Genomic DNA, 27986 nt, shown 5'->3' with positions numbered 1-27986 from the left:
CACATCATGTGCCACATCCCAGTCTTCTGCTGGATCACTGCTACAGTTCTGGAGGATGTGCTGGAAACCAGACAGGGAGGACAGCTGCCCAAGACCCTGACTGAGATGTACATCCACTTCCTGGTGGTTCAGGCCAAAGTGAAGAAGGTCAAGTATGATGGAGGAGCTGAGACAGATCCACACTGGAGTCCAGAGAGCAGGAAGATGATGGAGTCTCTGGGAAAACTGGCTTTTGATCAGCTGCAGAAAGGAAACCTGATCTTCTATGAACCAGACCTGACAGAGTGTGGCATCGATATCAGAGCAGCCTCAGTGTACTCAGGAGTGTTCACACAGATCTTTAAAGAGGAGAGAGGACTGTACCAGGACAAGGTGTTCTGCTTCATCCATCTGAGTGTTCAGGAGTTTCTGGCTGCTCTTCATGTCCATCTGACCTTCATCAACTCTGGACTCAATCTGATGGAAGAACAACAAACAACCTCCTGGTGGTCTAAATTATTTGATAAACCAAAACTCCAATCTCTCCACCAGACTGCTGTGAACAAGGCCTTAAAGAGTCCAAATGGACACCTGGACTTGTTCCTCCGCTTCCTCCTGGGTCTTTCACTGCAGACCAATCAGACTCTCCTACGAGGCCTGCTGACACAGACAGGAAGTAGCTCACAGACCAATCAGGAAACAGTTCAGTACATCAAGGAGAAGCTCAGTGAGAATCTGTCTGCAGAGAAAAGCATCAATCTGTTCCACTGTCTGAATGAACTGAATGATCGTTCTCTAGTGGAGGAGATCCAACAGTCCCTGAGTTCAGGAAGTCTCTCCACAGATAAACTGTCTCCTGCTCAGTGGTCAGCTCTGGTCTTCATCTTACTGTCATCAGAAGAAGATCTGGATGTGTTTGACCTGAAGAAATACTCTGCTTCAGAGGAGGCTCTTCTGAGGCTGCTGCCAGTGGTCAAAGCCTCCAACAAAGCTCTGTAAGTACATTTGTACTCATGTCTTTACTTTTAACATCCAACTGTGTCAGTAATTTATTTCACCAGGCTTTCTGTCTTTGTATGAATTTGTATCCTAAAGTTTTGAAACTGTAACCTCTTTGACGCCTCCAGAACTCGGTGTACTCGAGACGCTGAATCCACCATAAACTCTGACATCACTGCTGCTGTTATGTTATCAGTCTTTGTTTAAACACTTAGGCTGCATGTCAAATCAAATCAAATCAAATCAATTTTATTTATATAGCGCCAAATCACAACAAAAGTCGCCTCAAGGCGCTTTATATTGTACAGTAGATAGCACAATAATAAATACAGAGAAAAACCCAACAATCATATGACCCCTATGAGCAAGCACTTTGGCGACAGTGGGAAGGAAAAACTCCCTTTAACAGGAAGAAACCTCCGGCAGAACCAGGCTCAGGGAGGCGGCCATCTGCTGCGACCGGTTGGGGTGAGAGAAGGAAAACAGGATGAAAGACATGCTGTGGAAGAGAGACAGAGATTAATAACAGATATGATTCGATGCAGAGAGGTCTATTAACACATAGTGAGTGAGAAAGGTGACTGGAAGGAAAAACTCAATGCATCATGGGAATCCCCGGCAGCCTACGTCTATTGCAGCATAACTAAGGGAGGATTCAGGGTCACCTGGTCCAGCCCTAACTATATGCTTTAGCAAAAGGAAAGTTTTAAGCCTAATCTTGAAAGTAGAGATAGTGTCTGTCTCCCGAATCCAAACTGGAAGTTGGTTCCACAGAAGAGGGGCCTGAAAACTGAAGGCTCTGCCTCCCATTCTACTTTTAAATACTCTAGGAACAACAAGTAGGCCTGCAGTGCAAGAGCGAAGTGCTCTAATAGGGTGATATGGTACTACAAGGTCATTAAGATAAGATGGGGCCTGATTATTTAAGACCTTGTATGTGAGGAGCAGGATTTTGAAATCAATTCTGGATTTAACAGGAAGCCAATGAAGGGAAGCCAAAACAGGAGAAATATGCTCTCTCTTTCTAGTCCCTGTCAGTACTCTTGCTGCAGCATTTTGGATTAGCTGAAGGCTTCTCAGCGAGTTTTAGGACTTCCTGATAATAGTGAATTACAGTAGTCCAGCCTGGAAGTAATAAATGCATGAACTAGTTTTTCAGCATCACTCTGAGACAGGATATTTCTAATTTTAGAGATATTGCGCAAATGGAAGAAAGCAGTCTTACATATTTGTTTAATATGTGCATTGAAGGACATGTCCTGGTCAAAAATGACTCAAGGTTTCTCACAGTGTTACTGGAGGCCAAGGTAATGCCATCCAGAGTAAGAATCTGCTTAGATACCATATTTCTAAGATTTTCAGGGCCGAGTACAATAACCTCAGTTTTATCTGAATTAAGAAGCAGAAAGTTAGCGGCCATCCAGGTCTTTATGTCTTTAAGACATTCCTGCAGTTTAACTAATTGGTGTGTGTTACCTGGCTTCATGGATAGATAGAGCTGCGTGTCATCTGCATAGCAGTGAAAATTTATGCTATGTCTTCTAATGATGTTGCCTAGGGAAGCATGTATAATGTAAATAGAATTGGTCCTAGCACTGAACCCTGTGGAACACCATAATTGACCTTAGTGTGTGAAGAGGACTCTCCATTTACATGTACAAACTGGAGTCTATTAGATAGATATGATACAAACCACTGCAGTGCAGTACCTGTAATACCTACAGCATGTTCTAATCGCTCTAATAGGATATTATGGTCAACAGTATCGAACGCAGCACTGAGGTCTAGCAGGACAAGCACAGAGATGAGTCCACTGTCAGAGGCCATAAGAAGATCATTTGTAACCTTCACTAAAGCTGTTTCTGTGCTGTGATGAGCTCTGAAACCTGACTGAAACTCTTCAAATAAGCCATTCCTCTGCAGATGGTCTGTTAGCTGTTTGACAACTACTCTTTCAAGGATTTTTGATATGAAAGGAAGGTTGGAGATTGGCCTATAATTAGCTAAGACAGCTGGGTCTAGAGATGCTTTTTGAGTAAAGGTTTAACTACAGCCAGCTTGAAGGCCTGTGGTACATAGCCGATTATTAGAGATAGGTTGATCATATTTAAGATCGAAGAATTAATTAATGGCAGGACTTCTTTGAGCAGTTTTGTAGGAATGGGGTCTAAAAGACACGTTGATGGTTTGGAGGAATTAATTATTGAAGTTAACTCAGAAAGATCAATTGGAGAAAAGAGTCTAACTTAACATCGATGGTACTAAGAGTAGCTGTAGATAATATTACATCTGTGGGATGATTATTGGTAATTTTTCTCTAATGATAAAAATTTTATTTGTGAAGAAGTTCATGAAGTCATTACTAGTTAACGTTAAAGGGATGGTTGGCTCAGTAGAGCTCTGACTTTTGTCAGCCTGGCTACAGTGCTGAAGAGAAACCTGGGGTTGTTCTTATTTTCTTCAATCAGTGACGAATAGTAAGATGTTCTGGCTTTGCGGAGGGCTTTCTTATAAAGCAGCAAACTATTTCTCCAGGCTAAATGATGATCCTCTAAATTTGTGACACGCCATTTCCTCTCCAGCTTACGAGTTATCTGCTTTAGGCTACGTGTTTGAGAATTATACCACGGAGTCAGGGACTTTGGATTTGAGGCCTTAGTTTTCACAGGAGCTACAGTATCCAGAGTCGTACGTAGTGAGGAGGTAAAATTATTAACAAGATAATCGACCTCTGTTGGAGGCCTCTGTTGTGCCTGATGTTGTGATACTTTATATTCACATGCATGCTCCTACATACATTTCTACTGCAGGTCTATTTTTAGTCACAAATATTGGTGAAACACTTGCTTTTACATGCATGGTGGGTCCTGCATTAAAGAAAGCATTTGAATTACTCAGTGAATCATTGTAGCCAGAGAAACATCCTTAGTTCCACTTTAATCTCTGCTTCGGTCCTCCACGGTGTGTTTGTTGTTTCTTTGTTGTTGTTGGCCTGCTCTCTCCTCTCACTCCAATCTGGTTGCAGCAGATGTTTGTCCCTCCCTGAACCTGCTTTTCTTCCAGTTTTTCTTTCACACTGTTGTCAAAATGTTGTTACAGACTTGGTTCAGCACCTCAGTTCATCTTCAGTCTGAAACCAGCTGTTTTAGCTATATCCCCTCAAGCACACCTTCCCTGGTCATCTCTGCTGTGGTTGCTATAAAATTTAATCTTGATTAAAAAAAAAAGAACAAAAAAAAGGAAAAACCTCAAGTCAGACTTGATGCCATTTATTGGCAGCATGGTGCCTGTTTGTCTTTGATGATAAACTGCAGCACAGTCTAAAGCAAACCTTCTGACTTTATTGACTTTATGCATGTATATATTAGAGCTGGGCGATATAAATTTTTTTCATATCACGATATGCTTTTTTCATTTCAGGCGATAACGATATATATCACGATATAAGCCAAATAATCATATATGTAAGATTTAAATGTGATGTTGCTCACAAATAAAATGTGAAATAATCAGAAGCTTGTTTTGATTTAAATATTCATTTTCCATAATAAGTTCAACAGGGCAGATCTACTTAAAATGAGGCTTCAGTTTTATGCAAAATAAAGGCAAATATTAAAAACTACACAAAAGGCAGCCGCTAAAGCGTTTAAGTTTCAAAATAGAACAAACAAAACAGACTGCTAAATTGTCAGTTCCACTTAGAAACAAAATATTAATTCTAAAAATAAAGCTTAGTTTATTTTACAGAAAAAGAGACAAAATTGACCAACTTACATAATATTGCTTTGGAAGCGCTGTCTGAGAGAAATGTTTATGTCCAGGGAGTCGGTAACGAGGATCCATTACCTTAATTAGCTGCTTGAATCCTTCATTTTCGACCGTGTTTATTGGTAGCATGTCTTTAGCAAGACAGTAAGCTATGGCATTCGTTATGTTGCTATGGCTCTTACCTTTTTTGTCATATGGTAAGACGCTGGCGAAAGCCGACTCAATTGACTGTTGCTGCTTCGCAGGGATTCCCCTGGTTGTTTTCGATGACGAATTAGCGAACGTGCTCCAGTGGGTGGCACTGCTTCAGGTGATAAAAAAGGTTTGTTGTATTTCCAGACTTTGTGAAAACATGCTTTCGGCACAATTTACAGTGCGCATTACTCTGTTTTTGTCAGACTTCAAATAGCCGAAATACCTCCACACTACGGAACTTCTCTGGCCTTTCCTTTCGACAATCTCTCCGACATTGGAACCGTCATCTATGTTCTCTTCGGTATTCTGGTCACCAAAAACCCAGCACGGCGGCTGGCTGCTTCCCAAACAAATACACGCGCGCCTTGGCACTTGAGCTGTACGTAACAAGTTACGTGACGTGGCCTGCGGCTGTGATTGGTTCGGCTCTGCGCTACTTAATTTTTATTGGCTATTAGTTTTTTTATAAGACAGGAAGAGAGAGACGAGGTCTATCGCAATAGTTTCATTTTTCTATCGAGAAAAAGTTATTTCGCAATACATATCGTTATCGTTTTATCGCCCAGCTCTAGTATATATTCTTCCTGTTCACCTTGGACACACAACAGCTCTCTGTTTGTTGTGACTGGATCTAGAACACAATTCAGATCAGCCAACATATCCTAATCTAGATGATTTTTAAGGTGGTATCTGGGACGAAAAGTTAAAAATCAGCTTGGATAGCCTGTACTGTATGATGGCCTTCGTTGCACCACATTGATAGCCATGCAGGGTGGTTCACTCCTTGGGCAAGAAGACCGAGGAGTGAGCCACCCTTGGTCAATGCTTGGTCATTCAAGCTCACTGTTTTCCACTTGTTGGTTGATGATAAGTATTTTTTTTTACCTGACTTATACTCATCATTGTCTTCAAATTAACTCACACACTGCTGACTGCTGTAGCTTACCTGGCTGAGCAGGTGACCCATGTACTGAAAGTTAGAGTCGTGACTCCAGGGTCTGGTTTGAGTCTGCCCAAGACCTTTTCCTGTGTGTCATTCTCCTCACTTCTCCCTCCCTTCCTGTCTTCTCTGTCCTATACAGTGAAGACAAAAGGTCTCAAGTTGTGAAAACTCTTCCCCTTCATCATCTTCCATCTCTCTCATCTAAAATCACCAGTCTTCTCTGAGTAGAGACTCTTTTCACAATCTTGAATGATAACGATCCAAGTGGGTAAAGTTAATTATTTGTTGTGTTCCTATTTGCAGCTGGGATAGATTATGAAAAACTCTCGGCTGCCAAAATTACATCCAGTTTAGAAGAAAAACATTGAGTGAAGTGTTTGTTTCATCATCCTTCACAGCTCATCAACCAGGTGTCACAAACTGCAGCAGAACAGTACAAAGCATGTCATACTGGATGGCTGCAACAACCAGAGTTTCACCTACCTTTGGTATTTCTTGACAGCATGAGCGTAATATTTACTGAACAGAGTCGTCTTCTGTAATCTTTTCAGATTCAGATTCAGAACAATGTATTTATTTTCAAGGAGCAATTAGGATACTGACCTTGCCAACCGTACATACAATACACAAACATCACATTGGGGAGACAGGTCAGGCTAGGTAGCTGGCCGGTCAGCCGCTAGAGCAGCGACCCGGAACCGAACAGCGGAAAATGCACAACATCAGGAAAGATGAGGAGAAAAAAGAACTCCCCCCAGACTGAACTCCACCAGGGAGATCAGTTTGAGAACAGAAAAAAATGACCTTAGCGCAGAGCACATGAAAACTCTTAATACGCCATAGAAACACATGACAAGCAACAGGGAGCCGGTGTAGACAGCGCATCCGGGCCTGCAGCATTTGTGCTGGTCCCCTCGACCCATGCTTAGGATGGGAAGGAACAGTCTAAACACCGTCTGGTATCAGGGTGAGATTTGTTATGTTCAGCTCCAGCCTTGACACCACAGCTGGCGCTGGTATGTCAGCCGCATGAAATGATGGTGGTTTTCTTTGGTGCAAACAACTGCATGTCAATTTCACAGCTGATCTAACAGTCCGTCACTCGTCTCTCAATCTCCCGTTGGAGAGCCACGAGCTTCTCTGAGAGGTTATCAGTTTTGCGTTCAATGAGCCCATTTTGAGAAGTCACGACCGCCATAAGCTTCTTCAAGATCTTGTCCGTGCTGTTTTTAATGAGCCCATTTTGAGAAGTCACGACCTGTCCCATTGTGTCAGTCACAGCGAGCAGCCTTGTGGGGGTTTGAACAGCTGATTCCACTTTCTTTAGTCTTCAATAAGCCATGGGCCAAGCCAGCTCAGATCAGCAAGAACCCTTTGCTGCTGTGAATGTCCGTGCTGCTATATTTCAGTATCAGGCTCTAAATGTACAAATGGATCTGAGAAGATTTCCAAAAACGTTTCTACTAGATTTACAGTTTGTTTTCATGTCTTCTGACTCAGAAGGTGGAGCAGGTGGAGCTTACAAGGAGTAAGTGCTGATATAGAAGAAGAGTTGTGTTTTAATGAAGCTATTTAGTTAACCAATAATTGTAAGGCATGCTGGCATTAAAAAATGTTTCATTTGACGGATTTAATTCATTTGTTTGTTTTTTCAGACTGAGTTGCTGTAACCTCTCAGAGAGAAGCTGTGATGCTCTGTCCTCAGTTCTCAACTCCCAGGCCTCTAGTCTGAAAGAGCTGGACCTGAGTAACAATGACCTGCAGGATTCAGGAGCGAAGCTTTTGTCTGCTGCTCTGCAGAGTCCACATTGTACACTGGAAACTCTCAGGTCAGGATCCAAACATCCCCACTGCTGATCATTAAATGATATTATTGTATAAACAACCAAGCTTTATAGAATTGGCAGGTAAACTTTTCTTTATCTTTGGGTCGCTTAGTAGATTCTTAATTACTGTCTGAAGATTTTTTTTACAGTCACATATTTTGTGTTAATGGTAAAACAGAATTATTGTTCAGTTCAATGAGCAGGTAGCTGTGAGATTCATAATAATGAGGTATATTTGTATTAAAGATGACTAAATTTGAACAGTAGCTGTGTGAGTTACTTTGTTTACTCATGTGTGCTGATGTTGTGAGTAAATTAAAGCTGAAGTAAACTTGTAATGAGTTTAATAGAGTTTCTGAAGTAAGTGTACTTGGAGATATTTATGTGTTTACTAAAGTCCAGGAGCAGGAGGCTGTGTGTAGCATAGAGGAACCCAGACCTCAGCTTATTCTCCTGGTTTCTATTGCTGCTGTTACAGTTTCCCCTCATCGTTCCCTTCAACAGTCTCCTCACTGTAACAAATCAAAGTGTTACTGTATATATTCACGTCTCAATGTTGCCATGTGCTATTAAAACTAAAAGCGATGTTTCATACACCCACGTGGTTCAGTCACACAGTAACTGATGGTAAATAATGTTTGTGGTGAGCACATCGTACATGTCAGCTGCTCCACACAGATCTCAGGTTTACATGCTGGAACAGTTTGTGATCATGAAGGATAAATGTCACTTCCTCTTTGTTTCATCCAGATGTGACATGAACAATAACACATTGATGAAATACTTTTAGGAACACAAACACTATTGTAGCTGGAGAATACAGGGAGTGCAGAATTATTAGGCAAGTTGTATTTTTGAGGAATAATTTTATTATTGAACAACAACCATGTTCTCAATGAACCCAAAAAACTCATTAATATCAAAGCTGAATGTTTTTGGAAGTTGTTTTTAGTTTTAGCTATTTTAGGGGGATATCTGTGTGTGCAGGTGACTATTACTGTGCATAATTATTAGGCAACTTAACAAAAACAAATATATACCCATTTCAATGATTTATTTTACCAGTGAAACCAATATAACATCTCCACATTCACAAATATACATTTCTGACATTCAAAAACAAAGCAAAAACAAATCAGCGACCAATATAGCCACCTTTCTTTGCAAGGACACTCAAAAGCCTGCCATCCATGGATTCTGTCAGTGTTTTGATCTGTTCACCATCAACATTGCGTGCAGCAGCAACCACAGCCTCCCAGACACTGTTCAGAGAGGTGTACTGTTTTCCCTCCTTGTAAATCTCACATTTGATGATGGACCACAGGTTCTCAATGGGGTTCAGATCAGGTGAACAAGGAGGCCATGTCATTAGTTTTTCTTCTTTTATACCCTTTCTTGCCAGCCACGCTGTGGAGTACTTGGACGCGTGTGATGGAGCATTGTCCTGCATGAAAATCATGTTTTTCTTGAAGGATGCAGACTTCTTCCTGTACCACTGCTTGAAGAAGGTGTCTTCCAGAAACTGGCAGTAGGACTGGGAGTTGAGCTTGACTCCATCCTCAACCCGAAAAGGCCCCACAAGCTCATCTTTGATGATACCAGCCCAAACCAGTACTCCACCTCCACCTTGCTGGCGTCTGAGTCGGACTGGAGCTCTCTGCCCTTTACCAATCCAGCCACGGGCCCATCCATCTGGCCCATCAAGACTCACTCTCATTTCATCAGTCCATAAAACCTTAGAAAAATCAGTCTTGAGATATTTCTTGGCCCAGTCTTGACATTTCAGCTTGTGTGTCTTGTTCAGTGGTGGTCGTCTTTCAGCCTTTCTTACCTTGGCCATGTCTCTGAGTATTGCACACCTTGTGCTTTTGGGCACTCCAGTGATGTTGCAGCTCTGAAATATGGCCAAACTGGTGGCAAGTGGCATCTTGGCAGCTGCACGCTTGACTTTTCTCAGTTCATGGGCAGTTATTTTGTGCCTTGGTTTTTCCACACGCTTCTTGCGACCCTGTTGACTATTTTGAATGAAACGCTTGATTGTTCGATGATCACGCTTCAGAAGCTTTGCAATTTTAAGACTGCTGCATCCCTCTGCAAGATATCTCACTATTTTGACTTTTCTGAGCCTGTCAAGTCCTTCTTTTGACCCATTTTGCCAAAGGAAAGGAAGTTGCCTAATAATTATGCACACCTGATATAGGGTGTTGATGTCATTAGACCACACCCCTTCTCATTACAGAGATGCACATCACCTAATATGCTTAATTGGTAGTAGGCTTTCGAGCCTATACAGCTTGGAGTAAGACAACATGCATGAAGAGGATGATGTGGACAAAATACTCATTTGCCTAATAATTCTGCACTCCCTGTATATTTGAATGTAGTATAATGTAGGGGATCATAAACAACAGTAATAACTAAGCACCACCTCACCATTTGGGTTGGTAGCTGCATGTTGATTGATGAAGTCATTTTCTTCTTCCTCCATTTCTACCTTATTAACATCAGATTAAAAGCTGCACAGAGACAGGCACTGGACATGTTTAGCCTAGCTTAGCACAAGAACTGGACATGGGGGAAACGGCTCTCATCACTGGATCAAAACATGAAAACAACTCTGAAGTAAAGTTTTGTTGAAGTGAACTGTGGTGGTGCCCAATGTTCCCTCTAAGCTGCGCGCGTGCGCAATTGCGCACTGCTGGCACATCTCTGCACACAGAAAATCTGTGTTGCACACACAAAAAAACAAACAAATCTCAATTGAAATGAAAATTAATACTTTAACAATCCTGTTTTGCTGTGTTAGTCAGTCAGTGACTGGCTGCTCCCGTATGGGATTAGTTTTATAAGGAAAATGCTCGAAAGCCTGTGAGCAAAGACAAAACCAAAATCCCCAGCCTTTCCTAAGAAATCATCACAGTCCAGCTTCACTGAAGCTTTAAAGTCTCTGATATGAGATGAGAAATGAAGCAGCCAGAGCTTTTTCATGAGTGGAAATCCACTGTGACTGTGAGCTGCTGCTACAGCCTCCAGATTAGCCAGCAGCTCATCCTGCTCAACATTTTCTCACCAACTTTAATGGAAGTGTGATGTTTTCAGCTGGAGTGATGGTCAAGGTGGCCTCCCTCTCCTCTTCTTCTCCTCTTCCTCTTTCATTTGTAAAGCCACTTCTGCTGCTTTCATTCATGTGGAAGTCCTGTAGCTGAGTTTGGGAGAGACTAACAGCCTCGGCAGCAGAGGGGAGAAAGGCTGTAACACCACCACTTTACTCTGTTCTACCTGTCACATCATTTTATCAGGAAACATATGTATGCTCATGTTTGTACTGTGTTTGGCTTGAAAAGCTAAAATATAAGAAGATCACATGGTGCTCTTTATTATCGTGTTGGTTTTGTTTCCTGTCTCTTGGATGGAGCCCAGCTGTGCGTGGCCCCTGGGCCTGTGGTCAGAGTGTGTGCTGGATAATCCGGCCCAGGATGAGGCCAAACTGAAATGGGATTAAATGTCTGTCACATATTTGAGCCTAATTTAAAAACATCCTCCATAAATATTGAATAATAACAATAATAATAAAGAGTCAGAAGATGACTTGTTGGAATGAAAATGAGCTTGTAGTTTGTCTGCTTTAATAATGTGACTGGAAAAAGGTGTTGGACTTCAAATATGTCCATTTCCTTCACACTTCACCTTTAAAAGTGAAGCCATGTTGTTCCTTGAAGGAAAAACACGACTTTTTCATGTTTTTATGATAAATCTACAACTTTAATGTGAAAATTCATTTTTTTTTCTTGTTTGTTTGAAGCTGCTTCCTGTTGGCTTCAGCTGTTTGGAGTTTCCATTTTCTAAACTTCTACATTCTGAACCTTCTTCAGCTCTGAACAGATGATGACACACTGGATGATTTCAAGCACTTTGTCTAATAAACTTACATCTTTCATTCTTTATACAGATTGAAGGACTGTGGTTTGTCAGAGATCAGCTGTGATTATCTGGCAGCAGCGCTGAAGTCCAACCCCTCGTATCCCAGAGTGCTGGACCTGAGTGTAGACTACAACAACCTGCAGGATTCAGGAGTGAAGCAGCTGTGTGTTCTTCTGGAGAATCCACGATGTCGATTTGAAACTCTGAGGTCAGTCACCATGTTTTAGTTGTGCTGAGATGAATATGATGTGAAAGTTGTGCTGACACTATGGATCAGTAGGCCCGCAGACCTCTATACAGGAAGTCTGGTTCTACTCTTTGTAGAACTTCTGATCCCTGATCCTCTGAGTCTTTCTCAGTAGATAATGCAGAGTTCTGAACTGATGTGGGTGAGCGGACTCAGGCAGCCTGACAGAGTTGATATCCAGGTATTCCCTGCTTGTCCTGATACAAATAAACATGAGTATCTGGTCAGTGGTTGTTGATTAATCTTCATGAGAATTTGCATAATTATGATTAAGGAACTGACCTCACAGCCCATTGTTCCTTCAGTGGGCTGGTTTCAGTCATTATGCAAATGTCCTGTTTATAAGTTTGGGGAAACCTGCAGTCAGCTGAGACTGAAGAAGTCACTTGGATGAGTGATGAAATATTTCTCCCACAAAACGCTACGTCCAGATGAACAGAATCAACTTTTGGAGAAACATGAGTATCCTTGTCTGTGAAGGTTCTCAGTCATCCAGGTCATCGTAGTCAAAGGAGTTTGCAAAGAAAAGCGTCTGGACTTCTTTAAGTTGCTTGAAGACGTTTCACCTCTCATCCGAGAAGCTTCTTCAGTTCTAAGGTCAAATGGCCGAGAGTCCCAGATTTAAACCCAGTGGGAGTATCCCCCCAAGGAGGGACAAAGGACCCCCTGGTGATCCTCTAATCACATGCGCCAAGGTGTGAAAGCGGGTGTGGGACCTAATCAGCCAGGGTTTTGGGTGAGCCCATTGTGAAACCTGGCCCCACCCTATCATGTGATTTCCTGAGGTCAGATGGCCCAGGATGTGAGTGGGCGTTAAGGCGTCTGGGGAGGGAACTCAAAACTGGATTATAGATGGCAGACAGTTGGTGTCGTAAACCACCGCCTCTGTTCAAAGATGGTCGCTCACAGTGGACATAGATGGCCTCTTTCACTCCTCTTTCAAACCATCTGTCCTCTCTGTCCAATATGTGAACATTGGCATCCTCGAAAGAGTGACCTTTATCCTTAAGATGCAGATGGACTGCTGAGTCTTGTCCTGTGGAGGTGGCTCTTCTATGTTGTACCATGCGTTTGTGAAGTGGCTTAGTGGAGTGAAGTGGAGACTGTCAGAAAACGACTACAAGAAGACAGCTCCTTGGAAGACAGGACCAACTTCACACCCGATCAGATCTGCACACTGTTAGACCTCTGCCTTACCACAACATACTTCAAATACAACGAAGGCTTCTACAGACAAAAACATGGCTGTGCCATGGGCTCCCCTGTGTCACCTATTGTAGCCAACCTTTACATGGAGGAAGTGGAAAGAAAGGCTCTTGGCTCTTTTAAAGGGAGAGTACCCAGCCACTGGTACAGATATGTAGACGACACCTGGGTCAAAATCAAAAGACAAGAAGTGGAATCCTTCACTGCGCACATTAACGCCGTGGATAAAAACATCAAGTTCACCAGGGAAGACACAAAGGACAACTGTTTGCCTTTCCTGGACTGCGCGCTGTGCACATTGAAGAGAATGGCAACCTCAACATTGAAGTTTACGGAAGCCCACACACACGGACCAGTACCTCCTCTTTGACTCCCATCACCCTCTGGAACACAAACTTGGAGTAATTAGGACCCTACACCACCGGGCAGAACTTGTTCCCTCTAAGCCTGAAGGAAAAAGAAGGAACACACACATGTAAAGGAAGCACTGAAAACATGTGGTTATCCTAACTGGGCGTTTATAAAGTCAGCAAAGAGGCACAGAAAAGAAGATCAGACACCAGCGAGGGAGGATAAGAAAGACAGACGCAACAACATTGTCATCCCCTATGTAGCGGTGTATCAGAGAAACTCAGGAGAGTTTTCTCCAAGCACGACATCCCAGTGTACTTCAGACCCAGCAACACACTCAGACACAAACTGGTTCACCCAAAAGACAAAACTCCAAAACACAGACTGAACAACGTGGTGTATGCGGTACAGTGCAGCGAGGAATGCCCAGACCTCTACATTGGAGAGACCAAACAGCCACTTCACAAGCGCATGGCACAACATAGAAGAGCCACCTCCACAGGACAAGACTCAGCAGTCCACCTGCATCTTAAGGATAAAGGTCACTCTTTCGAGGATGCCAATGTTCACATATTGGACAGAGAGGACAGATGGTTTGAAAGAGGAGTGAAAGAGGCCATCTATGTCCACTGTGAGCGACCATCTTTGAACAGAGGCGGTGGTTTACGACACCAACTGTCTGCCATCTATAATCCAGTTTTGAGTTCCCTCCCCAGACGCCTTAACGCCCACTCACATCCTGGGCCATCTGACCTCAGGAAATCACATGATAGGGTGGGGCCAGGTTTCACAATGAGCTCACCCGAAACCCTGGCTGATTAGGTACCACACCCGCTTTCACACCTTGGCTCATGTGATTAGAGGATCACCAGGGGGTCCTTTGTCCCTCCTTGGGGGGATACTCCCACTGGGTTTAAATCTGGGACTCTCGGCCATTTGACCTTAGAACTGAAGAAGCTTCTAGGATGAGAGGTGAAACGTCTTCAAGCAACTTAAAGAAGTCCAGACGCTTTTCTTTGCAAACTCCTTTGACTATGAGTATCCTTGCAGGTCAGATCTTATCAGTCACACCTGTTAGTGCAGCTCTCCTCTAGATTGTTGTGCTTGTTAAACTAGGATGATTTTAGGAGCCTGGACCGCAGATCCAAGGGAAGATATTACTTGGAAAGACTAAACCAACCTATTAGAGGTGTTTGCACTAACATAGATAAATACTCAGATTTACATCTTTATTGTCTCACAAAGGGTTAAAAAGTGAATGTGCACAGAGAGGTTGGTGGTGAGATGGGCACTTCCAGCACTGTAGATGTGTTCCAGCTCAGTGTTCATGGAAATAATCCGGAGAGCAGGATTCCTTGATAAATGTCACATCTTCTTAAAGTTATAATCCACAAACTGTGAAACTGTCGATCTGATATCTACTCAACCAATCAGGTGTTTGATCTCCAGCCCCACCTTATTATCAGTTTCTCTTTTACATCTGAATTATCTTCACTTCACATTTCAGTCAGTTCAGATTTCATTAGCACGTTCACTTTAGCTTAATCCATTTTAATCCAAACACCTTTCTCTTTAAACTCTGTCAGTCACAGTATATCCAGTACAATCCTCTTCTTCACTGAGTCACACACATTCAGAGATCAGAGTGTCCTGTGTGTGCTCTCATTCACTCACACTCACTCTCATATGGCTGAAGTCTGTTTGTACACAGGCTGTCAGCTGGCCTGAGTTAGGCCTGTCTCTAAAATCATTGTTTTATTACATTATTCTGATTCATAAAGCCAAACTCAAACATCTTTATATTTACTGATTATGTTCTCATCCATAATTAACAGTCAGTACATTCAGATATGAATCTTAATTCAGTGTTTAACATATTATCACAGATGGACTCCACAGGATCTCCTTTATGAAGGAACTGTGAAAATTTGTCCCACAGTGGGACACATTTCAGAGAATATCTGTGAAGCAGAAGCTAAACATAATATTAGAAGAAAAGCAAAATAATGATCCAAATCCTGCTCTGAGACTATCAGACAGTAAAGGCTTCCAAAGACTGCTCACCTCTCAGACTTAAAGATGCTGGTGCTGTCCACAGATCAGCTGACCTGCTGGGTCTCCATGATCAGCTTTGTTTCTTGGAGATAAAGGCTGAGCCCTTTAGAGCTTCAGTTCTGCAGAGCAGCAGGATGTCTGAGGTCTGCAGAAACACAAAAACACAGCAGCTAAAAATAGTTGTTCAAAGAAAACGAGGTGGGAGCTGCTGATTCCTGAGCTTTGATACTGGATTAGCTTCAGTAGTTATTCCCATCACTGCTGTAGGAGCTGCATTTAGTCACAGCTGATTGTCTTCTTTGAACAATCAGAATAACTACTGTTGTAAAAAACAAGCACACAAAGAACCAATGAGAGTGAAGAACAGGATAAAGAGCTCCTGTGATGGTGGCAAAGAAATGAGCAGCAGACAGCCGTCTACATGTTGTAGTGGTTTACAGTCACCAGGGGGCGCCGTCACAGCCATGCAGTCAGTGGGCTGCTCTGCTTGTTGCTGTTGTTGGTGAAGCTGAAGTGAAAGCGAGTGTTAAAACAATGAAAAGTGTCCACTGCAGCCTCCATCTGAGCTTCTCATGTTCTTCTTCTTTGATCCTCCATATTTGTGCTGAACGCTGCTGTCGCTCACTTCCTGTTCCCGCCCACTTTCCAACCAATCAGCATTGGAGCGTGCACAGCGTCGTCCACACTGAGCTTTGTTGTGAGCGCGTGGACTCGTCTGCAGAACATTTCCAGTACAATAACCAGCTGTGCATCTGCCCCAAGCAGCAGCTTCAAGCTCACCTCAAAGAAGTTTAACAGGAAGGACGACTCATCCATCACGCGTCCAGCTGTGACCGTGTCCACAGCAGAGTGTCACCGAGGCTTCATGCTAACACACACACATGAAGCTAATACCACCACGAGCAGCTGCTCAGTGGATTTGGAGGAGAAATGCCTCCAGCTTCTCACAGGCAGTATGCAGAATGTGGATCTCCACAAAGACTGTGGAGAGCTCATCCCAGACTCAAAATCAACACTTGTCTGCACAAAACTTCTCACACGTTCCCGTCACAAGTGTCTTCTAAGTGAAGCTACCAGGTTCAGGTCGTGCTCTGTTTATCTGGGGCTGCAGTAGATGAGTGATCCATCCTCACAAAGCAACACAGACACCAGATATGCAAACACAGCATCATACAACACAACCAAGAGATCCAAAGAATTTTCTCTGCATTTCTGTGGCTGATGCTGCTGGAACGAAGCTGTTTGAAACCTTGTTGTTCTGCACTTTGGGACCTGAAGAGGAAACTGAACCTCTGGGCAGAGGGTTCAATGGAAGCAGCCAAGTGCTGTAAGTATCTGCTGTACAGGGATGCTGGTTCACTGTGGCTCAGCACAGTTTCACAGTGTGACTCAATAAAAGCAGCAGGAACTCAAAGCATGATGCTTTCATCAGTGTGGAAATAAGAAAGTTTCCTGTAACGTGACAGACACTGGAGCTCATTCACTCACAGCTTTACAGTTTCAGCTTCAAACTCCAGCTTTTTTGTGCAGCTTTAGTGTAGAGCCTTCACCACAGTCTCACTGTGACCTCCTGAACTGGGAGTTTGTTTTGTTTTAGACTCTGATGTTTCTTCAGTTTTTTTTTTAAATTTCACACAGTAAAACGTGATAACTTTTCCTGTTTTTATGATAAATGTACGACTTTAATGTGAAAAATTCATTTTTTTTCTCTTGTTTGTTTGAAGCTGCTTCCTGTTGGCTTCAGCTGTTTGGAGTTTCCATTTTCTAAACTTCTACATTCTGAACCTTCTTCAGTTCTGAACAGATGATAAAACGCTGAATGATTTCAAGCTCACACTTTGTCTAATAAACTTACATCTTTCATTCTTTATACCAGGGGTCCCCAATCCCAGTCCACGAGGGCCGGTGTCCCTGCAGGTTTTAGATCTCACCCTGGATCAACACACCTGAATCACATGATTAGTTCATTACCAGGCCTCTGGAGAACTTGAAGACATGTTGAGAAGGTAATTTATCCATTTAAATCAGCTGTGTTGGATCAAGGACACATCTAAAACCTGCAGGGACACCGGCCCTCGTGGACTGAGATTGGGGACTCCTGCTTTATACAGACTGTGGGGCTGTAGTTTGTCAGAGATCAGCTGTGATTATCTGGCAGCAGCGCTGAAGTCCAACCCCTCGTATCCCAGAGTGCTGGACCTGAGTGTAGACTACAACAACCTGCAGGATTCAGGAGTGAAGCATCTGCGTGGTTTCCTGGAGAGTCCAGGATGTGGACTTGAAACTCTGAGGTCAGTCACCATGTTTTAGTTGTGCTGAGATGAATATGATGTGAAAGCAGTGCTGACACTGTAGATTGGTAGGCCCACAGACCTCTATACAGGAAGTCTGGTTCTACTCTTTGTAGAACTTCTGATCCCTGATCCTCTGAGTCTTTCTCAGTAGGTAATGCAGAGTTCTGAACTGATATGTATGAGCGGACTCAGGCAGCCTGACAGATTTGATGTCCATGTCTTCCCTGCTTGTCCTGATACAAATAAACATGAGTATCCTTGCAGGTCAGATCTTATCAGTCACACCTGTTAGTGCAGCTCTCCTCTAGACTGTAGTGCTTGTTAAACTAGGATGATTTTAGGAGCCTGGACCGCAGTCTCCAAGGGAAGTTATGACTTGGAAAGACTAAACCAACCTATTAGAGGTGTTTGCACTTGTAAGGGTTCGAATATTGAGGACGAGAGTAAAACAATGATGGTCCAGAAGAGCTTAGTCCAACAATTGATTTTAATGAACACACGCAGCGTGGGGAGATGTAAACTGCAAAACATCAGTTATAAATCTCCACCCAAAAATACACAAGACAATCGTTATATAGCATCAGGGTATGTTTACCGACGCCCCCTCATGCGTCATCCAATACAATTACATGCATATGTCAAATCAAAACCACAATGACTTTTTAACATAGTTAGAAAAGAACGTCGTCTCGTCTCCACAGCAGGTGCTTCCTGTCACTCGTCCTGCCAGCGCTTATCTTCTTGGAACATCAAACACACGTTCTGCACAAACAGCTCTTTTTGCAGGCACAACTTGCAGTTACAAACAAAATATGATTGAACTTTTACCTATAAATGAACCCACTAACTGTATGTGTCTCGTCCTTAAGTGCTCTCTCATCTCACCTGTTGCACTTCTGACCTTTCACCAGAACAGAGGCTCATCCTTACATGTAATAACCTAACTGGAACTATATATGTAATATGTTGAATAAATGTTTTAATCAAGAACCTCTACTAAAAGCTTACATAAAAATATAAATGAATAAAAGATAAGAATAACCCGATTCTTCAAATAACATCATCCAAACAACTGCTTGCACTCAAACTCTGCTTTTGGTTTCACTTTTGCAAAGCATGGCGTTTCCTGTCAGCCTGCAACCCAGTCTTTCACCCACTGCCCCTGGACTTCAGTGTAAGAGTATAAAAACATTCAAAAGCATTTAGGATTATAGATTCAACTCAACAGTTTAACGTGGTTCTTACTGGACCTGTAATAAAGACTGATATGATACCAATATGTTTGAACATGTGAATGCAATATCAATAGTGTTATTAATGAAATGGTAATGATGATTATAAAAATAGCAGCAAATAATAGCAGCAAAACATCCTTCCACTCCTGACACACTAACATAGATAAATACTCAGATTTACATCTTTATTGTTTCACAAAGGGTTAAACAGTGAATGCACACAGAGAGGTTGGAGGTGAGATGGGCACTTCCAGCACTGTAGATGTGTTCCAGCTCAGTGTTCATGGAAATAATCCGGAGAGCAGGATTCCTTGATGAATGTCACATCTTCTTAAAGTTTCTACTCAGCCAATCAGGTGTTTACATGCCCTTCACTGATCTTCAGCCCCACCTTATTAACACCCCCTAACTCTCTTTTACATTTGAATTATCTTCACTTCACATTTCAGTCAGTTCAGATTTCATTAGCATGTTCACTTTAGCAAAATCCATTTTAATCCAAACACCTTTCTCTTTAAACTCTGTTTGTCAGTCACAGTATATCAGGTACAATCCTCTTTTTCACTGAGTCACACACATTCAGAGATCAGAGTGTCCTGTGTGCTCTCATTCACTCACACTCATATGACTGAAGTCTGTTTGTACAGAGGCTAACCTCAAGAAATCACATGATAGGGTGGGGCTAGGTTTCACAATGAGCTCTCCGCAACCTTGGCTGATTGTGACCTACACCCATTTTCACACCTTGGCTCGTGTGATTAGGTAGAGGATCAACAGGGGGGTTCATGACCCCCTTGGCGGACTCTCCCACAGGGCTTAAATCTGGGACTCTCTACCAGTTGACCCTAGAAGTAAAGAAGCTTCTTGGATGAGAGGTGAAACGTCTTCAAGAAACTTAAAGAAGTCCAGATGCCTTTTTTCTAAGCTCTTTAGATGACTGAGAACCTTCACAGACACCTCATCAGTGTCACTCTCAGAGCTACCAGCCCTTTCCTAAAATCACAAAGCTCTGCATTGAAATCAATGATATCGAAGCTGGAATTAAATGAGTCCTACTCGTCTGCTGATTCAGCATCACATTCATCTTTGGTCCTTGCTCTGCATCCCCACCATGGACTTCATTCCTTTCCAAGCCAGCCTTGAGTGTCCTTTATTCAACTTATGCTCTGCTTTACTTTTAGACCTGATTTTAGCTGTTTTATCTCTCTTTGAACAAGTTTATGTGCCTCGATCTTTTTCTTCTCTCCCTCATAACAAGACAGTTTCTTCTGACTGAGATGATGTTTGAGTGATTTACTAATCCAGGGCTGATTTTTGAGGAAAATAGTTCCTGTTTTCAAAGTAATCCCCATTTTTCCCAGAAAGAAATGTAAATAGAAATAAATGATCTAAGTGAGAACATGAGCCTTTAAAAAGGCTCTTCTGAGGCTGCTGCCAGTGGTCAAACCCTCCAACAAAGCTCTGTAAGTAAATATGTGATCATAGCTTTAGTTTTTAAATGTTTATTCTAGTTAACACAAATCAGGTGGGAACAACTCAAATAAAATATCAAAAATATTAAGTGGTCATCGGTACTCAGTTTGTTCAATACTGAATACATTGGAGCACAAATTGTCCACATTTCTGAAATATTTCTGGGTGTAACTGTTACCAAAGTGCAATTTAGACCTGGCCTGTGGTTGTTATCTAAGTGATAATCATCAATTCTACTAAAACAAATACAAAATAAAGAAATTTGACACATTTTGTTGATATCAAAAGCACACTGAACAATTCAGTGTTGTTTTACTGCTGTTCTCTCTTCACTTCTTCTCCTCTGATTCTCTCCACATGTTGCTCTGCATAAGTGCTCAGTTTCCTGACAAAAACAAGATTAAACATTGCTAAATATAATAATATCTTGTTACACTTCAACATAAGTGTATGGGTTTTTTTATGTAATTGTTTATCTGTTATTTTTCAGACTGAGTCACTGTGACCTGTCAGAGAGAAGCTGTGAAGCTCTGTCCTCAGGTCTCAGCTCTCAGACCTCTAATCTGAGAGAGCTGGACCTGAGTAACATTAACCTGAAGGATTCAGGCGTGAAGCTTCTGTCTGAAGGACTGAAGAGTCCACACTGTACACTGGAAACTCTCAGGTGAGATCAAGCATTGTTTTTTCATCAACTGTCAGAATCACATGATTAGTTCGTTACCAGGCCTCTGGACCTCAGGACATGTTGAGGAGCTAATTTAGCCATTTAAATCAGCTGTGTTGGTTCGAGGACACATCTAAAACCTGCAGGGACACCGGCCCTCGTGGACTGAGATTGCCCAACCCTGAGCTAACTGCTGGGACTGCGTCTTTCTAACCAGAGTATCAGATACTCAGACTGGTTTTCTTTGTGGATGATGATGTATTCTCACACTGATCCTTCATGCTGATGCTGCCATCCACCCACTGCTCCTGGATTCCTCATCATCATCTCCATCAGCCCTCACAATACTCCACCTTCATCAGCTTCATGTTCAGGAGCCTGGATGGACAGTAATTCTTTCCATGGGTTATGGTGGGACATTGAGAGCTGAAGTCAAACAGCAGTGAGAAATGAAAGACTGTTTCTATTTAGTCTTGTGATGTGCAGCTTTGTTCAGAGCATTAAGGCCCAGCAAAGATTACTGAGGTCACAGAGTCACTGATGAAACCTGTGTGCTTATAGAAACTGAAACCAGATGAAGCAGAATAGAAGGACATTAAAATGAAGTGTCAGCTGCACAAAGGCAAAGCTGTTCAGTTGTTGGTGTGAGTTATTTAAATGGAGGATGGAGTCAGACTTAAGCTGCTGGACTCAGTCACTATATCCTGTTCTCCTCATAGAACCTGGATACACAGACTCACCTGTGACACAGTGACACACAGTGTGGGCTACACACACATTAGAAAGTGGATCAGTCACACTTGTACAATCATTTACATGTTACAGCAATATCCAATCATGAGTTCCAAAGTAGTGTATTGTGTACTTATTTTAATAGTACTGCAGTATGAGAAATGCAACATTCAGTGTGCAGAAACAAATCAGGTGCTTTCTAACAGCAGTGTTCCCTTTAACACAGCAGCAGTTCAAATATTTGTGTCAGTCTGAGCTGAAACATGAATCTAATCAAATATCAAATCAAAGTTCTTTGTCTCTGCCAGGACGTCAACATTTGATCTAGTTTTTTACAAAGTTCCCCTCAGAGTCCAGAGCCACCAACATAACATTATAACAGGCACCTTTGATCAACAGCAAGTGAACATTTATAAATGTGTGTTTTCAGAACAGGAACCAGCAGAACTATTGTTCTGTTATCAGGCAGCAGCACAAACGCTCATCAGCTCATTTACTGTGCAGGACTTTGAGTGTGTGAAGTGTGTTTGTGCTGGATTTCCTTTGGAGAATCTCAGTCAGAAACAAGACAAAGAAAAACTCTTTCAGTAGTCCAGGTTGAGTTGACAACATGAACTGCATTTATCTTCCTCTGACTTGACATGTTCTTCCTCCTCTGCACCGAGCCAGCTGCTAAGACACAAGCTCACTGACATTTTCTGATGATAAAGAAACTCTTCTTCTGTACAATATGAGCAGCAACAGAGAACAAGCTTTCACAGGTACAGATGTTGCAGCTGTGGCCAAGTACATGTGCTGCATGTTTGGAGCAGCACTCTAATGGACAGGCCTCTGTACTGATGGTGGGCTCTGCTCTGTATCCACCACACTGTTCTCAGCTGAGTCTTCCTCCTGTTCACAATCACACTCTGATGAAGCACCAATAGGGCCAACTTTTTCCTGGTGGCTCGGATGTTGTTGCTTCCACAGGTTTCCCTCCAACAACCCTCTGTTCCTTCAGTAAGTTCAGTAAGATCTGGGTAAACACTTGAGCTCCTTGAATCTGGCTCCAGTGCAGCAGCAGTTTTCACATATACAATGTTGGCATTTTGTTTGCGTGTCTCCAGGTCTGTTCTGAATGTAGACTTGAATTTGACCACGTAGGCGGGGTCATCATCTGAGCTCTCCATCACCTGAGAGAGATGACAAAACACAGAATCACAGAGCATGAAACCAACTTTTCTCCTCCCAGAAGTTCAGTCACAGACCTGCAACAGAAACAAGAATCAAAGATTCAAATGATGCAGAGCATTCATTTCCTTATATACACAAACATGTCCTCTACATATTCATGCTGTATTTACACACACATACAGAGGCTGTTTGTCTCTCACACACAGACAGGACACTGAGAAATACATCATGTTAAATATACCTGCAGGGTTCCAGCTATGCACTGTCCCAGGTAGCTGTGATTGCCATGGCAACCTTGGTGTTGTGTGCGATGCAGGGACGTGTTCAAAGGCAGACGTCTGGCAGCAGCATCATATTTGATGCGCTATCTGTACTGAGGGTGCTGACTTTATTTCAAATGTCCCACTGCTGTGCAACATGAATCACATGTTCTGCACGTTTCTGTAACTCCCAGGTAACCATGGTTACCCAGCCACGCCCAGTAGTCTCCAGAGAGACCAACAGCTGGTTCATGTTCTAACACCGTGGCTTTCGTAGTCTCTCCTTTTTCTACAGCTCATGTGTTCTTCTTGTGATGGTGCGTCTTGAGGCTCATACATGCCGTCATTTGTTGATCCTAAGAACGTTCCTCAGACCAACTTCTTCAACAACACTAATTGGCCTGCAGTTTGTAGCTACTCACGTCACTATGGTGATTGTTAGCTTGTCTTTCTTTGGTTTATTTAGACTCCTCCCACAAGCTGATCCAACGTAGTCTGCCCAAGCCTCCCACCTCTGTTTGTTTGGGTTTGTTTGCTGCCATCAACAGCATGTAATGCATTTAAGTGATACTTCAGACATGAAGTACTCCGACGATAAAAAACTCAACTTTGCTTCCAGATAACTTTAGTTGTATCAACACTGTCCTCTGGAACAGTTTAAAATGAACATGTCAAAGATCTGTACCTGTCTCCATGTTTCTGTCCCCGCCCCTTTCTTTCTGTCCTGGGTCATGTGAGCACTGCAGTAGTATTAGGCCCACCCTCAATGCTCTCATTGGCTGAGACGCATAATGACGCCCATTTCAAGCCAGCACTGGTCAACATCCCTCCTGTGACCCATGGCTTTGTATTCAGAGCCAGTGAGCACTTTCACAATAATCATGATTTTAAAAACTGTGTTAATGTGCGATAAAATAATTGTTGGTGTTAATCAGTTAATGAGTTAACGAGATAATAACAGGTTAAGTTGCACTAATAATTAGACTTTGGTGACAAACTGTTGTGATCTCCATGTTTCCTTTGTTGGACTGTGGGCAAGTGTCAGAACTGAATGTACTGAGTAACATGTAGAGTTTAAATATGTGTCAGTTCCAGTTTTAGAGCTCTAAAGTTCAGCTATCATGTTAGGAATATGTTAGGAATAGACAGTAACACTGAGGTCAAATCTTTATTTTACCACTCGCTGCATTCTTGATGTTCATGAATTTGGTGTGGAAGCAGCTCCCAGTTTGAGTTCAGGAGACAGACACCCTCTCTACTTTGAAGATCAGCTTCAAACTTTCCTTTTTCATAAAGCTAATAGTTAGAGCTGGATCAGGTAACCCTGAACCATCGCTTAGTTATGCTGCTATAGGCTCAGGCTGTTGGTGGACTTCCCATGATGCTCTGCTTTCTTCTCCACTCCCCTCTTTTCACACCTGATGCTTTTATATGTCACTACTTCATGTCGTCAAAGGAGTTTGCAAAGAAAAGCGTCTGGACTTCTTTAAGTTGCTTGAAGACGTTTCACCTCTCATCCGAGAAGCTTCTTCAGTTCTAAGGTCAAATGGCCGAGAGTCCCAGATTTAAACCCAGTGGGAGTATCCCCCCAAGGAGGGACAAAGGGCCCCCTGGTGATCCTCTAATCACATGCGCCAAGGTGTGAAAGCGGGTGTGGGACCTAATCAGCCAGGGTTTCGGGTGAGCTTATTGTGAAACCTGGCCCCACCTTGTCATGTGAATTCCTGAGGTCAGATGGCCCAGGATGTGAGTGGGCGTTAAGGAGTCTGGGAGGAACTCAAAACTGGATTATAGATGGCAGACAGTTGGTGTCGTAAACCACCGCCTCTGTTCAAAGATGGTCGCTCACAGTGGACATAGATGGCCTCTTTCACTCCTCTTTCAATCCATCTGTCCTCTCTGTCCAATATGTGAACATTGGCATCCTCGAAAGAGTGACCTTTATCCTTAAGATGCAGATGGACTGCTGAGTCTTGTCCTGTGGAGGTGGCTCTTCTATGTTGTGCCATGCGCTTGTGAAGTGGCTGTTTGGTCTCTCCAATGTAGAGGTCTGGGCATTCCTCGCTGCACTGTACAGCATACACCACGTTGTTCAGTCTGTGTTTCGGAGTTTTGTCTTTCGGGTGAACCAGTTTCTGTCTGAGTGTGTTGCTGGGTCTGAAGTACACTGGGATGTCGTGCTTGGAGAAAACTCTCCTGAGTTTCTCTGATACACCGGCTACATAGGGGATGACAACGTTGTTGCGTCTGTCTTTCTTATCCTCCCTCGCTGGTGTCTGATCTTCTTTTCTGTGCATCTTTGCTGACTTTATGAATGCCCAGTTAGGATAACCGCATGTTTTCAGTGCTTCCTTTACATGTGTGTGTTCCTTCTTTTTTCCCTCTAAGCCTGAGGGAAAAAAGAAGGAACACACATAAATCCTGATTAGAGGATCACCAAGGGGCCCTTTGTCCCTCCTTGGGGGGATTCTCCCACTGGGTTTAAATCTGGGACTCTCGGCCATTTGACCTTAGAACTGAAAAAGCTTCTCGGATGAGAGGTGAAACGTCTTCAAGCAACTTAAAGAAGTCCAGACGCTTTTCTTTGCAAACTCCTTTGACTACGATGACCTGGATGACTGAGAACCTTCACAGACACTACTTCATGTCCTTAACTTTTGTCTTCTCTCTCCTTAATTTGTGTTTTGTTCTTGTCTCTCTGAGCTCATCTCTTCTCTTTCCCCTCACCCTGCAACCAGTCATGGTAGATGCTCCTCCTGGAGCCTGTTTTCACTGGGAGGATCTTTGTGTCAAAGGGAGTTCTTCTAGGGCTGCACGATTAATCGTTAGAAAATCGCGATCTCAATTCATACTTATGTGCGATCTCATTTCCAAATGACAACGATTTAAAAAAAGAAAAAGAAAAAAAAAGACGACGACGATTGTACCGCATTTTGATCCGGGACGTAATCTGCATGAAAACAAGCGCTCACTCTTCCTGCTCAACAAATGACGAGGGCGGAGCCTTATACCACGTGATAGAGAAGCTGTGCCGTGTGATGCTCAAATTGGCAGGGAAAAAACAATGGAGAACACGTCAGGGATGACGAGAAAGTGACAGGAGAAAATCCGTCCCGGTCAACCACCCAAACATCAATAACGGGAACCTTATACAGCGCTTCCCTTTACACGTCAAACTCCCGCAGGCACAAAGAAATTACAGAGGCTATCACTTATCACCTGACCAAAGATATGGCTCCCATCAACACTGTGCAAAACGAGGGATTTAGGAAAATGATCAACACCCTAGAGAAACGCTACACAGTGCCGTCCCGCAACTATTTTTCTATTGTTGCACTACCTGCTCTATACACGCAGTGTCGAGCAACGGTGGAGACGGAATTTCAAGCAGTACAACATTTTGTGGCAACGACAAAATGTGGGACATTTGTTGTTTTTATGTTTGTTTTTATGTTCAGTCTCAACTGTTACGAAGTTGATGTGAATTTAATAAGTGCAATAAATATTTATATTGGAAAAGAAATTCGTGAGAGAATCGTGATCTCAATTCTAAGCAAAAAAATCGTGATTCTCATTTTTTGCAAAATCGCGCAGCCCTAAGTTCTTCCTTCCCACCATCACCAAGTGCTGCTCACAGTGGATTGTCTGATGGTTGGGGCTTTCTCGCTAATATTGGAGGCTGTTACCTTACTGTGTTAAACAGCTTCAGATGTTTTGTGTGTCTGCAGTCTGTCAGGCTGTCTGATCACAGAGGAAGGCTGTACTTTTCTGGCCTCAGCTCTGAGCTCCAACTCCTCCCATCTGAGAGAGCTGGACCTGAGCTACAATCATCCAGGAGACTCAGGAATGAAGCTGCTGTCGGCTGGACTGAAGGATCCAGGCTGGAGACTGGACACTCTCAGGTATGGAGAGAATGTCTGATAGAGGAGGAAGAGCTTGAAACATTTCCTGTGTCCTTAACTCACTTCTTGTTTGTTTCCTGCAGATGAGACATGAACAATCACACATGCAGGAATATTTTCAGGGACAGACACACTAGTCTAACTGGATAGTACATGGATATTTATGTAGGGGGTCTCCAAGGAGTCTGTTTGCAGGAACATTTAGGTCACAGGTGTACCTGAGATAGATCCCACTGTGTACCTAATAAAGTGTCAGCCATGTGTATGTTTCCCATGCTGTATGTCCACAGTCACAGTGACAGAAGGATGAAACAAGGCTGTGAATCATTTCAGTCTGTGTGTGTGACAAAGAGCAGCTAACATTTGGAAATGGAAGCTTAAATAATGACAAACTCTACATTCACAACTTAATTCACAATAAATTTGTTCTCAAGTGCACATTTAGCAGCTAATGCTAATACTGTTTTCCTTTGCTTTCTACAACTTGAGCAGCTATTGCTAAGTAGGCCACTTTGCTCTGCTAAGAATTTGTGTGACCATGATTGAAACTCTGATAAGCTAATGCTGTTTATGGGCCCTGTTATAACATAAGAGAAAAGGTTATTAGCGTTAGTTACTAATGCTTATTCACCTCAAATTAGCTTTAGCTGCTAATGGGAGCCTACTTAGCATTAAGGTCACATCATTATAACACAAGAGAAAAGGGTATTAGCATTAGCTACTAGTGCTTATTCACCTCAAATTAGCTTTAGCTGCTAATGGC

General features: G+C 42.7%; 1 protein-coding gene and 1 long non-coding RNA gene across 2 annotated transcripts in view; one reads left to right on the top strand and one right to left on the bottom strand.

The window, feature by feature from the left end:
* Window positions 1-27986, bottom strand: part of LOC120438040 (ribonuclease inhibitor-like) — a 265601-nt gene that overhangs the window by 126638 nt on the left and 110977 nt on the right. The gene's annotated exons all lie outside the window — the stretch shown is intronic.
* Window positions 938-27079, top strand: LOC120438041. Its single transcript, XR_005611615.1, has 5 exons — window positions 938-974; window positions 7540-7713; window positions 11660-11839; window positions 20983-21156; window positions 27050-27079. It is a non-coding gene; the product is annotated as an uncharacterized LOC120438041 (long non-coding RNA).

This window comes from Oreochromis aureus, linkage group 3, assembly GCF_013358895.1.
Source record: "Oreochromis aureus strain Israel breed Guangdong linkage group 3, ZZ_aureus, whole genome shotgun sequence".
Taxonomy (NCBI): Eukaryota; Metazoa; Chordata; class Actinopteri; order Cichliformes; family Cichlidae; genus Oreochromis; species Oreochromis aureus.
The sequence above is the reverse complement of the archived record's forward strand: the minus strand, read 5'-3'. Positions and strand labels throughout refer to the sequence as shown.